The following is a 16,273-nucleotide window of genomic DNA, read 5'->3' on the forward strand; positions in this document are numbered from 1 at the left end:
TTTATCAACAGGTTATGTGGCTCCATCCAGTTAATGGGCTACCCCAATTTCTAACCAGATCTAAAACTTACTGAACACCGGTGGTGTTACAGGAATTATTAAAATTAATGTTAAAACACAACCATGAGCTGTGTACCTTGTTATAACCGAGGAGAGTGAGGCTTCGTGAGGTTACATGTCCAAGGTCACACACTTAATAAACAACATGGCCAGAATTCACACTTCAGTCATCTAATTTAAGACCCTCCACTAGTCCACTCCACCCCACTACTTCTAAATTGGTCCGGATTTCTGAAAGTTGACTATTTCATAACAGCAATCTCATGAGTCATCCCATCATTGGTGCCTCAACTGTTTGACATAAGCCTATGTACAAACATAATACATCAGATTTGCCAAAATTTACTTTTAAGAAAAGAACCCAGGGTGCCTGGGTGGCTCAGTCAGTTAAGCGTCAGGCTCTTGGTTTCGGCTCAGGTTATGATCTCACGGTTCCTGGGTTTGGGCCTGCATTGGGCTCTGCTCTGCATGAGCTCTTCGCTGGTGTGGTAGAGCCTGCTTGGGATGCTCTCTCTCTTCCTCTCTCTGCCCCTCCCTCATTCATGTGCGCACTCTCAAAATAAATAAATATAGGAAAACTTTGGATTGTGAGTAACTTGTTCTGAGAGTGCTCCACAAGACAAGCAAACGTTTCTAACAAATTTTAACTTGATAAATGAGTGATGTCTTGCAATACGAGTAGTACATGATGCCGAATGTCACGTGATTACAACTGAGCCAATGGTTCTCTCTCTCTCTCTGTCTCTCTTGCTGCAGGATTGTGGGTGATCGTCTCCAATGCTTGGGATGCTCAGTTTCAGGCATGGTTTTTGGCAGAAATCAGGGATTTTTCAGAATGTTGGAAGGTGCCCACAACTGGCACCAGTGTTTTTTTGTCACTTCAAAGCACCTAACGATCAGTCCCTTGCTTTTTCATACAAGAGTAAGCTCAGAAATGCTTTGCTTCATTCGAGGTCAGGCCACCTGCAGATATAGACCCTTTCCTCTGCTGCCTTATTGCCAGTTACATTAAATACAATATATGACAAGAGTTTACTAATACTGTACTGTAGTCAACATTCATTAGTGATGAGTCCTCCTACACAATAACCCTCCTCTCTCTTATCTCCCCCACATCCGCTATGAATGTTTTCAAAGGTAAACGCAGGGTAACTTGTCTATTTTTCTTTATATTTAGTATCTTCTGTATTATATTACAGTATTTAAATCATTTTTATATGAATATTTTTGGGTTGTAGAATGAATCATCTGAATTTCCATTATTTCTCATGGGGACATTCGCTTTGATATACAAGTACTTTGGATTACAAGTATGTTTCCAGAATAAATTATGCTTGTAAACCAAGGTTTTACTGTAAACTTAAAAAAAAAAAAAAGAAAAAAAGAAAAAAAATCCTCCCTCCCCTTATGTGGCAGGCCTATCATTATTAAAAATCAAAAGAAAAAAATTTGCATGGCTGTGATTAATTCAATAGATTAATTTCCTTTTTCAAACGTGTGTTTCTGAGCTGGATAGGTATCATTAGCTCAGAAAGCCTCCTCTGCAAGCCTGTATCCTTGATCATCAATCCACATTTAACTTTAAAGCTATGGTTAAAAGAGGTCTGGAGTGCTCAATCTCTGATTCATTTCAGGAGAACAGCTGGAGTCAAGAACTTGTGGCTATTTTTTTTTCTTCCAGAATTTACTTCTGTAATTATTGCTATATACTGTGGGCTGTGAAATATGTCTTTTTACTCAGAATTATAGGAGAATTTGCACAAGGTCATCATAAAAGTAACTTAGGGAGTAATTACTAACTTCATTTTCTTCCTTTGTCAGTATTCCCTAAGAAAATGTGTTCAGATAAAGTAACATGGTTGGTTTTACCAGAATCAGTCTTGTTTCGCAGCCATATTTTATGCTCAGATTTTATACATTTGAATTCTTTTAAATTTCACACATTGGCAAAAGAAGAAAAAGAAATATGGAATATTTAATTAATGAAGTCTAGTTCTATCCTAGTATCCAGAAGCCATTAAGATATTGTAACTACAAAATGTCCTATCTGGAATAAGACCATGTATTCAAATTTGAAAAGGATTGTTGTGAAAAGATATTTGGCTGTCTTGTTGCCACTGTAAATCTCTCACTGAATAGAACTAAACATTATTAAACTATGCTCATCAAATTTACTTTTACACTTTGGAGTCTGACCGATCCCCTCAAGCCTCAGTACTTCTCCCTCACTAAATAAAAGCATGAACAGATCAGAAACAGTGAGTATTTCTGCTCCAATATTATAAACACACTTCTGAAAAACCTCACTTTGGAAAAATCAGAGTTTATGGAGAAAACAGTATTCAGGAAGACTACTCAAAACCTATGGAACTTTGTAACCAGAATCTTAACAAAAATGATGATAATCTTAATAAAAAGTACTAGGGGCACCTTAGTGGCTCAGTCGGTTAAATGGCCGACTTCGGCTCAGGTCATGATCTCGCGGTCCGTGAGTTCGAGCCCTGCATCGGGCTCTGTGCTGACAGCTCAGAGCCTGGAGCCTGTTTCGGATTCTGTGTCTCCCTCTCTCTAACCCTCCCCCATTCATGCTCTGTCTCTCTCTGTCTCAAAAATAAATAAACGTTAAAAAAAATTAAAAAATAAAATAAAAAGTACTAGCACAGTTATTTTTTTAAGTTTTTTTTTTTTAATTTAATTTGAGAGAGAGAGAGAGAAAGAGAGAGAGAGAGAGAGAGAGAGCAGAAGAGGGGCAGAGAGAGAGGGAGAGAATCCTAAGCCGGCTCCGCACTGTCAATGCAGAGCCTCATGCGGGGCTTGAACCCACAGACTGTGAGATCATGACCTGAGTTGAAACCAAGAGTAGGTTGCTTAACCAACTGAGCCACCCAGATGTCCAAGCACTGGCACAGTTATATGCAATTTTTTATATCTCAATTCATACTTTTCTTTAAGATAACACAAAGTAAAATAAGCAAACAAACAATAAAAAACCACCTGTGACTTGCATATCATATCAGTCCTTAGACACATAAAACTAACATTTAAGGGAAAAATAAATGGAAACTAAGGTAACTGATTTGGAATATTTAATAATGTAATAATCATCCAACGAGACTATTTTGAGTCTAGGGTTCTGATTCCATTAAAAATGAAACTGGAAATTAATTAGGGAACTGTGAAAAACCTGTTTCACATTAAGAGAAAGTAAGAACAATCTGAGGGGATTTTATAATCTAACAAGTTTGTATAAATGATGGCAAATACAATCTTGAACATGCATCAATTTTCCCCACACAATTCAAAAATACGTGTCTAATTGTGTATAATATTAATGCCATATTAGATACTTCCTACTCTCCCAAATCCCACAACTTAGTTTTTAGAAAACCTCAAATAATTTTAAATAATCACTTTAATACAAGTTTTAGAGTTATATACAAGATTAAAATGATCAGATAAGTGGATTTTTGTTTCTGTTAAGATAGTGACTAAGGAGGAAAATCAAGACTACCTAAAGATAATTGCGTGGCCATCTTTCTGTTGCTGAGAAAGACCAGAGAAAGCTTTTTCTTGGACTGTGTGAAACCACATATAAATCCTAGCACTGAATATAGTGCTCTGTGACCTGCTGATGCATACTAAATGCTTGTTCTATTGCATGAATTTAATGGCCTGTAAATAAGCTGCCAATTCATGCCTTTAACAGCATTTCCTCTTGATATTCAAGGTAGGTTGTATACATTTATGAATTTAAAATCAACAATTGGATAACAAGTTATATATTTAAAAAACTATAGAATTATAGAGTTAAAACAGACCAAAGTCTTAGTTTTTTTTAATCACATGCAAATTCTCATTTCATTTTACTTGAAATCTTTGTATGGAGTCATGTGCTAATAAATTCCCATTCTTCTCCAGCCAGTTAGTTACCCCTAGTTATAACCCTTGACAGGTGATTGGCCCAGTAAATTTATTCTGCATTCTACAATATACATCTACGTAATCACACACAGTGGTGATAGAAGAAACGAGTCCTATTATTTGACCAAAGAAACTAGAAGAATATATAGTCTAAACCTTGTTCAATTGCTTATTATTTTTAAAAAGTAGTTTTTCTATTGATAGTAATCATTTATATCTATATCACATAAAACAAATGTATTTCTACTAGTCATGGTGTTGGAAGCCATAAATCCTAGACCACTTAACAAAAAAACAAAAAACAAGTTTGAAACACTTCACTCTACTTTCCTGGAACTAATCACAGGATAATATTGAGCTTATAAAGACTGGCTATGGATGTACCTGGAACATTCTAGAACTATCTCCAATACAGAAGTTAGTGATTTACCACCATTGCAATCAACTGTTTAACAGGAGCACTATGTGCAAAGAAATTGGCTATTTTAACAACAATAAAATTTTTCTAAGTTCCCTTCATTAAAAAAAAAGTTTTCATCCTGAAATGGGAAAAAGTGAGGCAGGCATATCCAAAGCACAGTAGCAGTAAATAACTGAGTAAAGACACCCGAGTAATACAGAACTTAGTCAAATGCCCAAAGTACACAGCATTGGTTTCAGTTTCAAATGATCTTGAATTCGATTTTTCAAGTGAAAAATTTTAAATCATAGCATTGTTCTCTAACAAGCAACATTTTAATTCAAAAAAGGTTTACAGGAGAGGAAGATTTTATCGATTTTATTTCTTAAACTAGAGAACAGAAGGAGTCATGCTACTTAAATTTGCACCTTTTCTAATGCTACAGATAATACGTTTTTTTATTCCCGTCAGAAAATTTTGTCAACAATTTTAGAACATGTCTTCTTTTACATAGCTTTGCTGAATGCTGTGAACAAAGGAGCCAATATAGCTAACAGTAATAAAATGACATTTTTATTTTTATTTTATTTTATTTTAGTTTAGTTTATTTATTTTGAGAGAGCAAGCACATGAGCAGGGGAGGGCCAGAGAGAGAGGGAGAGGATCCCAAGCAGGCTCTGCATTGTCAGTGCAGAATCCAATGTGGGGTGCAATTCAAAGAACCATGAGATCATGACCTGAGCCAAAATCAAGAGTCAGACACTTAACCAACTGAGCCCCCCAGGCACACCATACAATGACATTTTAAAGTAGAAAACTCAAAAGTTTCAAAATTCAGATTTGAAGAACTTTTATATAAGTATTTCCAAACCTTTATCCAACCTAAGTTTTCTGAGCATACTGCTCCCCTTAATTGGTAATGTACTTCAAAACAGTTTCTTTGAGGGACCAAAAGAGATTGAACAAGGTCTATATGTTTAAATGTAAGGTGAGTGCTATGTGGGTTTCTTACTCTTAAAATAACATTGCTTATTATTTTAGTCAATACATTAACAATATTTGCAGAGCAGTTTAAACATTTCAGGGCACATGTACAAATCTTGGATGTGAGCCCTGGAAATAACGTTATCTCTAATTAAATGAGGAAAATCAGAATGAATTGTAATGACTTTTCTTAACTACCTCTGCAAATTAGAAGGTCCTGAATTCAAGATCTCCTACTTCTCAATATTTATGCTCTTCCTTGTGCTTTTCATAACCAAAAATATTTTTGAGGTCTCTCAGCCCCAAACACCACTTTGTTTTAAGAAAAGTTTCTGTTGTATAATTAGGTCAAAAAAGCTAACAAAGCTCCCTTGTGAGATTTTCCACTCAGACAATTATAGAAATTATAGAATTATAGAAATGCTCTCTGGAGCTGTGGATGGACCAAAAAGCGATGGCTATATTCAAGACAGCACTTTAATCTTCATTGCTGGAAAACATGGGCAAAGTGATCCCCGTTCAGAGATTATCGTGTTATCCAGTGACTAGATTGTTTTCCACCTTAACTGACAGGTCTTAAAAGAGCTTTTTAAAGAATGCCCACATTGCTAGTGACATTATATAAATATAGAAAAATTTACACCGTCTAAACAGCCAAATAAAGATGGATAAATGAGGAGCTGGCCTGTGGATCTTAATAATAATATTTTGGTAGGAAAGACAGGTGGTTTTCAAATAAATGGCTAAAAGCTGCTCCTTTAGGTGTGAACTACTACCAGAGTTCCTTAAGGACGTTCTCTTGCAATCTGTTCTGCATAACATACCTAGAACAATGTAGTGCCACATGGGTTGGTTGAGTACCTCCCTCCTTTCTCAAAAGTAAACAAGGGAGAGTTAGCAAAGGAAAGGGAAAGTATATGGGTTTATGTTTAAGGTAAACATTCCCCAAACTGACCATTTATTTGCTAACTGATCTTGTGGACGTCATTTAATTAATTTTCCTTGCCTTACCTGAAATCTCCTGAAAATGTCTCGTGTTCTACCACCTCAATCTTTTGCTGGTACATTTGTCTTTCTGAAATCCCCCCTCCTCTATTTCTGTTTACTCAAAACCACCCAGTCTTCAAGACTCAATTCAAATATCTCCTCCCCTGGAGCAACTGAAATAAAAGATATTTCTTCCTATTCTGGTCTTTAATACTTTTAAACTTGTTCTTGTTATACAGTCTTTAACTCATACTATTTAAGCTATATATACTTTTTTCTAGTAAAGTATCATAAACGCAGCAGGAACTCAGCAATGCTCTGACGGCTACAAAATGTTCATAGCATCAATGATTGTATAGTTAGAAATATTAGTAGCTGATTAACCAAAAGACCAACTGATGGCATATTGAAATGTAAAACCAAAAGAAAATCCCATATGGAGATGTAAAGCCCTTTCACAGTCAATATTTTTATAACCTTGAACAAGGACATCAATAGAATGCTCTTTACATCTACCAGTAACATCACATGAAAAATAATATGTAACACACTGGAAGACAAAATCAGTACTCTATTCAATGGCTAGACTTTCAGACTCATATGCAAATCCAATTAGACTCTTTTTTAAAGAATGTTTCCCACACAACCACTCAGCTATTTAACATAAGTTCCACGTATTCTATTGCCTCTATAATCAATTCTTAGAACACTGACAAATTCTTACCAAAAAAAAAAAAAAGCTATATAGAAGGAAGAAGCCAAGAAAAGTTATTCTTTACAACATTTTTCTCCTTCAGATTAACACCCTCTATCTTTTATCTTCAGAATAATTATATGACTCTTCATCATTTCCACCAAATGTAAGGCTGCAAGACTATGACCTCCTTTCTTCTCATCCTTTTCTCTTTGGCACGCTCTCTCTCTCTCTCTCTCTCAACTGGTACAGCAGGCCAGAAGAGAAGTTAACTGATTTAGGACAGAAAGGGACTCTCCCCCACTACCTTAAATCATAACACTTAGATGGCAATACTCTGATTTCCCATGAGGCTTCCCTGCAGTCACATTTTTGTTTTTTTTTAAATAACATTCATCATGAGAACAAATACTAGAGGCTGTGTTATCTAGTACTAAAAAGTTCTCCAACTAGACTTTTCTGTTTTCTTTGAATTGACTTCTGTCCATTTGCCTTTTCTTATTTTCCTACTCTCAAACACAATGTGACAGATCTTTTAAAATTATAACCAAGCTAAAAAACATTAACATAACATTCAATGATGTATCTCTGATTTATACAAAAATATTTACATAATAAAACATTTTGTTTTATAAACATAATTTATTCCATGCTAGCTTCCAAAGAACAGTAATTCGAGAACGCAAAAACATAAACAAAAATAACAAAATAAGTAAAGGGAATGTGTAAATTAAACTACAGTAAGAGAACCTTAAAGTCATATGGAATTAATCCTTTTTATTTTATATAAAATACTCAAATTATTGAATACAAGTATTAAAAAACCCATAACCTTTAACCCATGATACAAGCACAACTCCTGCTAATATTTTGCTAATTCCTTATAGTTCTTTTCTAAGTATCTTTTTTAGTCCTAATTATGTTGTATATATAATTACACATTTTTTCACTTCGCGCAACCATATGAATTTTAAAAACAAAATCCTACAATGAACTCAAAATAACAGTTACTTCACTGAAGTGTTCTGCTTAGTTATGAGTTTGCCCTAAGAAAAAAAAGCACAAAACAAAAACAAAAAATAAGCAATCGGGTAGTCTCGAATTTTATCCTTGTCTGATAAAAGATATCTTATGATGTCAATAGGGGCAGTAGAGTTTTCCTAGTGCTAATTATTTATTTATTTATTTATTTATTTATTTATTAATTTTTTTTTAACGTTTATTTATTTTTGAGACAGGGAGAGACAGAGCATGAACAGGGGAGGGTGAGAGAGAGGGAGACACAGAATCTGAAGCAGGCTCCAGGCTCTGAGCTGTCAGCACAGAGCCCGACGCGGGGCTAGAACTCACGGACCGCGAGATCATGACCTGAGCCGAAGTCAGCCGCTTAACCCATGGAGCCACCCAGGTGCCCCGTTAGTGCTAATTTTTAATGGAAAGTCACATGGTATCTTACATGAGACCAGATAAGAGAATACAATGAGGAGTCCTGCTGATTCTGTGTGGTCATTTCTCATGAAATCAAAGAAAAGAAAGAACTGTATAGCTTACCCTTACCACGGTCCCATTGTTGACTAGACTAAGTCGCCTTCCTTTTGGGATAAACTACAACTGTTGCAGTAGCTTTTTCACTTGAAGGGAGATCAGATGTGGCCCAACTGACCATGAGTCTCCTGACAGACTGTCACTGCCATAGGGAAAACACCAGTGCCACTCTTCACCTTTACACAACTGCACACAGGACCACCTATAAATATAGCAAAGCTAAGAAGCCAATCAAGTCGCAGAAATCTAATAATGCTGTCTATTTGGAGGAGCATTTCTATGGCCCTGTATTCTTTCTTGGCAGGGCTTTTGGAAGTGACTAAACAGGGACAGAACATTAGGCAAAGATGGCATCAGTGAGACTCTCTGTCTTCAAGCAAGACCATTGTCTTTCACGATTTAAATCCTCCAGGACTAATCATATCTAATATCAGGTACTTATTCTTGTAACAATATTAATGAGTTATTATTGTCCCTATTTTTCAGGTGGGAAACTGCAGCCCAAACAAGTTAATTGAATGGTCAAACATATGGCTATTAAACAGAATCAAGGTTCAATCTCAAAACTGTTTAATTCCATCTCATTTCTTTGTATAGCTTCAACAGATGCTTTTCTTCCAGCCTTCTATTTGCTGTCCATTCCCTCTCCTTCCCTTCAGTGCTTTCATTGTGACATCGAATTTTTATCTCTACGTTTCCTATCAAAGAGCTCCTTGAACTCCTTGGAGTTTGCCTTCTGACCATCATCATGCCAATACTCCTCTTCTGTAGGTTAGTAGGTGAATTCAGTGGCTTTCTCATAAACCTGAATTCTTCCCAGTCTCTTTCATAAATGTAATGTTGAACACCCAATCTTCAAATTTTGCATTACCTTTATTAAAAAGACATTGCTATTTCTTTACTCCTCTCCAGAACTACAATTAGGTTTTTTTTTTTTTAATTCCCTGTCTTAGATTTTGCTAGAGTGTATTATTGGTTAAGTAATTATCTAAAGTAGAACCAGATTCACGTCTCCGCTATATATTGCCTGTGATCTTGTCCAAATGTCCTAATATCTCCGAGTCTCAGCCACATCACTTATAAAAGGTGGTTTATAGAGATAAGGGGAAAATTGCTTATAAAGCACACAGCACACAATGGAGACTCAAGACATGCAGACTCACAAACATAAAGGTAGCACAGAAAAGCATTTCAAATGAATTAACTGTTGTTTACAATAGTTATGTTGTATGTGTCACATCACCTCAGAAGGTCCCTACAAGGAGGGCATCTTGCTAAAGAATAGTTCCTCTTGGTGCACAGCACCATGAAATTGCAAAATAGATATTAAAATTACAAAAACAATATTAAAAAGAAGGCACTTCAAACAAAAGATAAACCCACTTATTCTGTTATTTAATTCTTGTTGATTATTCTGATAAATTAAGAAATAATAATAAGCAATATATTTTGGTGCCAAAGAACTATAACCCAGAAATAGGGAATCACATATGAAATAGAATACCTAATCCAAAATTCCTAAATTAAGTCAAAGTATGTGAGCATTAGAGAAAATTCAAGTATGAGGCTTGTCTCTGGAAACCATATCAGGAATGTTCTCTTGACTGATGATTATAGTAAGCAGAATGATTATTCCTTCTATCCCCCAAAATGTCCATGTCCTAATCCCTGGAACCCCTGAATATATTATATTACATGTCAAGGAGGAATTATGTTTATAGATGGAAATAAAGTTGCCAATTAGCTGACTTTGACATTGGCGGGGGGGGGTTACCATGGGTAGATCTAGGTTACCTGGGTAGATCCATTGTAATCACAAGGGTCCTCGTAAGTGAAAGAGGGAGGGGAAAAAAGTGAGGGTCAGACTCAAAGATATGACAAGATGCTGGCTGTGTAGACGGAAGAAGGGGCTTTGAGCCAAGGAACGCATGCCCTTCTACAGTTTGGAAAAGGCAAGGAAACAGACTCTTCTCTATAGCCTGTTGAGAGGAACACAGCTTTGTACACACCCGATTTTAGTCTTTGGATTTCTAATCTCCAGAACTGTAAGAGAATACATCTGTATTGGTTACATCATTAAGTTTGTAGTGATTTTTTAAATGACAGAAATAATAATGTAACTATTACATAAAACTATTTTAAACTATTAAAGTTTCCCTGTAGCAACTCTTTCTGGGTAAAAGAAATAAACAGAAAAGGTTAGCAGTTGAATTTTCTCCAGGGAATAATGGTGGTCCTTGAGAGTGCCACCCCTAAAAAAGTATTTTAAATTTTAGGTTTTTCAAAGAACTAGAATCAGGTTTGAGTGGGTACGTTCCTGAGAAATAATTGTCTTTAAGAAAGAACCACCAAACACACACACATACACACATACTCAGTCACACACAATTCTAAACAGGTCCTGATGATCATGGAATGTTTTAGATAATAATTCCTTCTGAGTCTGACATCAGCAGGTAATTCAGGCTTCTTTGACTTTGTTCCTGACGGTCAACGCATATGCCAGAAAGAGAAAATCTTACAAAACAAAGCTACTTCCTAAAAGTAATACATCACATTAGCTTACCTTATAATTTTGACAATGTCTGTGCTTTTATGATGCTATGCCCATAGATAAAAACAAAAAAATAGTAAATTGATTATACACAGTGATAGCAGTTAGAATATTTCTTAAAAAACAGGTTACTACACGTGCTAACTTAAATAGGTCATACCTTTAACCCTGGCTTCTCTACAGCTTAGTTCATTTGGAAATAAAGGACAATATAAACATTCCATGAAGTGGAATCTAGTTGCATATTTGTCATAAGCAGGAGATATATATGAGACTAAGTCTCTTGATTTGAATGTCTCTAATGAAATAAATTAGAGTCTTAGCTAGGTCTTAATTAGACCCCTCCTTAACTGAAGGTTGTGATAAACAACTATTCAAGTCGGGCTTCCTTAGCCAGACAGCAAGTTGCTATGATTTCAGAATTATTTTCATTTTGTGGTTCCAGGAAGCTACATCACTTTACTCCTATGAGATTCAAAGTTTAAGTGAGAAAAGTATGATTTATACATCCAAACATCCATCTTTGGGAACAGTCTCCAAAATCAAATGTTATTCTTTTTGTAGTTAGAGCTGCTATAAACAATTAACTAGAAGGCCACATGAGAACGTTAGAAAAGGAAATGTGTGCGCCATCTGAACATCTGGGGTTGTTTTTTCTCCTGGCTTGAGGAAAGCTCCATGTTAAAACCTCAAGCAATATTTTACTATCATTCTTCATCCAGCCTCAATTAAATAGGACGTGGTTTTATACCTTTGGTGGTTTTGAGGTTTTGGCATGGCTTACACATTTGGGGTTGGATCTTTTTCCAATTTTACATCTGTTTTCAATAAAGACATTGAAAACTAGAGGAAATGTACTAACTTTACTGCTTTACTGAGTGTTGTTGATTTTTTTTACTTTCCTAGCACTTGCTTTAGGTGACCTGTTCTAGATTAATCCAAAATCATTCTTTCGATACACTGAGTTTCCTGTCAAAATAGATATAACTTGCCTGTGCATTAGTAGTCTCTTTACTGATGCAAAAATACATTTGAATCTTCGGCTACAGATGAGTAACTTTGGTCATGACAACCATAAAAGAAATAGAATGACAGATTTTAGTAGGTCTTTCAAAAACGGTAATGAGAGCTACATCTACAATGTATATATAGTATCAAACTAGCAAGTTCTGATCCCTTGCCTCCCCCCGCCTCATCTGTAGTATCGTAGGACTTTTGTTGTTGTTGTTTGGAAAAATCACCAGTCACAGAGTCACAACTGGTCATAAGTCACCGATTTCAAGACATTTAGATTATTTTTTAAACCTTAAGATATAATATCCCGTACTGGGATTTAAGTAAAGCCCGAAGAATAGAGACAGCAACGATGGTGATAGTAACTGAATAAAGTGATATAATTTTTTATTAAAATTTCAAAGCCCTTTTATGCCTGGTACTTACTTTGTCATCTGTGAAGCAGGCTGTGTAGGATTATTAAACATTTTGGAAAACAAGAAAAATGAAGTCCAAGGAAATTAAATGTTTTGTGTGAGATGACACTTTCATGAAGTGGAAAATCCAGGTTTCTTGGATTTAGCCCTGCAGTCTTTACTGTCAGCAATTTTCTTTACTAGTTTCTCTTGTGACTAGAAGAATGATCTGGACACCTTTCTACCAAACCTTTCTGGAAAATACATTAATGAATTTGTAAGGAATTTCTGAACATAGTGTTATTCAGGGACCCAGTTAGCGTGTGGTATTTTGTGGTTCCTGTCATCTAAAGAGCAAAACTATCCTTGGCAAAAGGACCTAATATTATGCACTCATCATTATAAAAACTCATCTTGAATTTGGTCCTACTAGTCTGTGCATGCATAATCTGAAAAAACATGACACAACTATTGTGGAGGTACAATGGGGACAATTGTTTAGGGGTAAGAAGTATCCCAAGGATTGAGTGCATCCAAGTTTCCCAGAACTTTTTTATTTCTTCAAGACAAGAACTACTAACTACGACTAATTATTCACTCACTTTATAAATAGCAATGGACTATGGAATAACTAAAAAAAAAAAATGCTAGCAAAAAGCTCTGCAATTACAGATTTTAGTAAAATGCCCAAGTATAATTCTTTATTTTTCAGAGCACTGCTACAACTAAGGAGGGTAATAAAAATACCATAGCGCTTTACATATTTTTGTTCATTGAATGTCTAGCCAAAACTGAGATTAATCTAATACATGTGTTCCATAAGAATCTCTCAGGTGAAATTAGTTGTGTCCAACTAGTCTTTATTTGAACAATTAAAACATCAGTGTTAACGTAACACAATGTAAAAGGGAAGTTGTGGTTGATGTACCATGAAGGTAGATACCACATTCCAATGAGAGGTGAAAGGATGTAATTCCAGAAGTGTCTTTCAACCAGTTATGACTTTTAAACCTTCATCCCTATTAAGGAGATGAAAGGGCTCGAGGTCGTTAGAGGTGGTGCTATTTTGGCAGAAAGATAATTGGTAGATTGCTTATCACAACATCTATTGAAAAGGGCTAGAGGAGGGCTTGTCCCTCACTCAAGCATAAGAAAAGGAATTTAACTGGGAACCACCGGAGCATCCTATATGGTTCTATCTTAATTTGTGGGACAGAAGGAACTGGTGTTTCACACACAACAAAGAAATCTAAAGGTACACTGAGTGACTAACCAATTGCTTTGATGGTGGAGAAAAGGAACACTTTTCATTGTGTAAGAATTGGCCTGAATTCACAAATTTTTCAGGATTTCATGATAGTGAAAGCATGTATGCATGGAGAGAGAGGGAGGGAGCGAAAGGAAAGAAAAGGCACGCACACAGCCACATTGGGTATTTTTTAACATATCCAAGTTCTCGGTAAAAAGAAGTTGAACATGATGACAGTTGCCTAGGATATGTGAAAGAAATCACAAGGGAAAAGTTAGACTAGAGAGGAGTTCACCACTGCTTATGGAACCCCAGTTGAGTGGTCAAAGTGATGGGAAGTTTTCTAGAAAGACTGAGCTTAAACTTCTGTCAAGTTTATTTTATTTTATTTTATTTTTAATTTTTTTTTTTTTTATTTTTGGGACAGAGAGAGACAGAGCATGAACGGGGGAGGGGCAGAGAGAGAGGGAGACACAGAATCAGAAACAGGCTCCAGGCTCCGAGCCATCAGCCCAGAGCCATCAGCCCAGAGCCTGATGCGGGGCTCGAACTCACGGACCGCGAGATCATGACCTGGCTGAAGTCGGACGCTTAATCGACTGCACCACCCAGGCGCCCCAAACTTCTGTCAAGTTTAGAGCAGTAGATCTCCAAGTGACACCAATCATTAGAAACTTTCTTGCTACCACTTCCTCTTTCCCTCCCACTGCTCCAATCACAATGGGGGCCCAACACTGTAATTAACAAGACAGAGAACATGGAATAGAGGTATTTTGCAGAAATGGGAGGGGAATACATACTCCTTTCTCCATCTTCTCATTTATAGTAAGCAAGTTGGAGAAGTTTTAACTTAAAAGCAAGATGGAAACAATCACTATTATTCAGACCTAAACAGTAGATTAATAAATTGAAACTATGCTATGTGAATTGAAGAGATTGGAGAATAGTTTTTACTACCTAACATTAACCAGAAAAGCTGTTTAGACCTGCCTTATATGTCAATCAGGGAGCAGGGGAAAGCGTAGGCCCTCAGCGTAAATTTAAAGGGATTGTAGGAGGTAAATTGTTATCTAATAATATTCCATTTAGTCCTGTGTGTCCAATATTATGCAGACTGTTGTAAAACCAGTAACATTAATCACTAAGAATATAGGAAAGCTCCTTGAATGGTCCACAATGTAATTCATGATTTTTTATTTTCCTTCTGACTGAAGTTCCAATGCATGTTTTTTAGATTCAGAACGTTTCTTTTGATATCTATTATCTACTTCTGTTCTCAAGTTTCCATTGTGTTTCTAAAAATATTCTAATGTAAAGCAAGAGCCTCTTTTTCCTACCCAGCTGAGAACATTTTGCACCAGGTTACAGAAAAATAGTATTCTAAACAGTTTTTAAACTACAGCACTAAATACCGGCATTTCCCTCTTTTTATGAAAGAGCAGGTAGTGATAGAACGAGCCATGGGAAATAAGTATTAGAATGGTAGCTGGCTAGTTTAGACATGTTCCTCTCTAGTTGTGTGTTCAAGTTAATGATGCAAGACCAACAGTATTATGCGGGAATGGCGTTCTCCCTATTGTTTTTCAGAAGCGCACTCATTACACCACAGCCTTCTTACGCTCCTTTAATAATCTGCTATATAGTTAGTAGCAATATAAAAGCACTCCCATATTTTATAGTAACTAAAAATCCCTGCTATCTATAATTACAGTCAGGACTTGGACCACGGGGGAAAGACTAATTTTCTTAATGTTTTCATGCATGGAAAAACGATCAAGTTTTCCTTTTTATTTGTAATTGCATTGACTGGCCCTAGCTGGGTTTACTTTTCCGTATTATAAGCAAGCCAGGCTATCGAGGTGTTAAAGTCTTTAAACATCTAGCTGTTATCTTATTTTCTATAGTCCTAACGGCAGTGATAGGAATCTTTCCAAGTCACATTTATCTGTTGCTCTTACTCCCTCAAGGGTTAGACTGACTCTATTCATTGACCTTAAATCGTGATTAAGTTTTGGCTGGAAACTAATAAAGCTGAAAACCGGAAAATGGAATAGTCCGTTATTGATGGAATTTTGCCTTAAGAAGCAGTGGGTGAAGCAATAACAAATGTGCTTTTATTAAAGATTGTGCTAAGCTAAAAAGGGTCTGATTCTGTCAAGTTACTAACAGATTCAGGGTAGTTGAGTACACAGTGCTCACAGAGTGAAAAAGAGAATGGAAAGAATGAAGGAGGTGAGGTCTCAAAAATTTTACTTTCAGTCCTTGTTCATTTTATTGATGGATACACAGCTTTTCTAAACTTGGCCCTGATGTCAACTTTGTATCATATCTAATGTGTGATAATGCTGAATTTTCACTCTTTTACACTATAACCACAAATAGAAGAAGATACCATATTCTGTTATGTAATAAAATAATTTCTTTTTCATAGACCTTAGTTATTGCATAAGAAATTTTTGAGGGAACTCTT

General features: G+C 35.9%; 1 protein-coding gene across 1 annotated transcript in view; it reads left to right on the plus strand.

Annotated features, from left to right (window-relative positions):
* Positions 1 to 16,273, plus strand: part of LOC131486297 (polyadenylate-binding protein 2-like) — a 189,478-nt gene that overhangs the window by 18,850 nt on the left and 154,355 nt on the right. The window lies entirely within an intron of this gene.

This window comes from Neofelis nebulosa, chromosome 9 (genome assembly GCF_028018385.1).
Source record: "Neofelis nebulosa isolate mNeoNeb1 chromosome 9, mNeoNeb1.pri, whole genome shotgun sequence".
In the NCBI taxonomy this organism is placed as follows: domain Eukaryota; kingdom Metazoa; phylum Chordata; class Mammalia; order Carnivora; family Felidae; genus Neofelis; species Neofelis nebulosa.